The sequence below is a fragment of the Lagenorhynchus albirostris genome, chromosome 5, assembly GCF_949774975.1.
Source record: "Lagenorhynchus albirostris chromosome 5, mLagAlb1.1, whole genome shotgun sequence".
NCBI classification, from domain to species: domain Eukaryota; kingdom Metazoa; phylum Chordata; class Mammalia; order Artiodactyla; family Delphinidae; genus Lagenorhynchus; species Lagenorhynchus albirostris.
In genome coordinates, this window is record NC_083099.1 from 117016739 (window position 1) to 117018225 (window position 1487).

Sequence of the window (1487 nt, forward strand, 5' to 3'; positions counted from 1 at the left end):
GGGGAGGGGAGGGGGAGGGGAGGGGGAGGGGAGGGGGAGGGGGAGGGGAGGGGAGGGGAGGGGAGGGGAGGGGAGGGGAGGGGGAGGGTATCTGTCCCGGGAAGGCCCATAGGGTCCTGCTCTGTTACATTTCCAAGTCCATGTATACCGCTCTGTCTTTTCACCATAACACTTAGCATTTTCTACTATTGTATGTAATTTTCTTATTTATTATGGGTATTGCTAATTTTCTGTCACTTTTCCCCACTACAATGTAAACTCTTGTGAGGATGAGAACTTTTTATGCTTTGTGTATTAATATATTTCATGTACTGTGTTTGGGATATTATAGGTCAGGAAGACATGGGTTGAGAGTGGAGATGGGTTTGGGGAGTGAAAGGTAGAATATCAACTCTAGCATAAGTATAACCCCTCAGTTATACAGTAAAGTAAAATTATGGCAAAGTTTTACACCAGCCCTTAAGGAAACTTATACAGCAGAAAAGATACCGAGTAAACAAACCATATATCACTTAATATCTTCTGAGAGGATTTGGGGCTGTTAGGGACACAGCTGAACACTAGTGATCTAATCCAATGTTTTCATTATAACCATGAAGAAACTGAGGCCCAGAGATGTTAATTGATTTTTCTAAGATCACATGGTAGCTTTAATGGCCAAGACAGGACTGGTACTGAGATCTTTCTATTCCATCACTATATTTCCCAAATTTCATTTTAGCATGAGTATCATCTCTTGAAAAAATATCACCAAACAGCAATTTGTTATCATCAAGTAACAAGATCCTTATTATTCTCATCCTGGCCTTCCTGTGTCCAACTGTAGCTGTGTTGCTAGTAAGTAACAAAAATTTGTTCAAGATTTGTTTCAGGGCTTCCCTGGTGGTGCAGTGGTTGGGAGTCCGCCTGCCAATGCAGGGGTCGCGGGCTCGTTCCCCGGTCCGTGAGGATCCCACGTGCCGCTGGGCGGCTGGGCCCGTGAGCTATGTTCGCTGGGGCTGCGCGTCCGGAGCCTGTGCTCCGCAACGGGAGAGGCCGCAGCATACCGCAAAAAACAAAAACAAAAACAAAATTTGTTTCAAGTAAAGGAGAGTGCAGAGACATGTATCAACAAAATCAGGAGGAAAATTGGGTAAGAAAAGGTCAGTGTTTGCACAACTGAGTATAGCTTTGACTGTTGACTGGACAGCTGTTAAATCCAGAACTTTGTATCCCAGAAAAATACTCAATTATCAAAAAGGCATTCATTCATTCACCAGCTGCACATTAAGATTTTCTAATATTTAAAAGTCATAGAGGTCACCACGCTTAAAGAGATATTATTGAACGTTACTGTTCCTTCATAGGAATTGATTCTTTTACTATTTATTCAACTGTTCATTCAGCTGAACTCACTGAGGAGAACTGTGCTGCAAATATTGAAACGGGGTCCCGTTGGAGGTTGAGTGAATCAGCATAAGTAGGCGGGGAGCTCTTCAGGCAGAAGG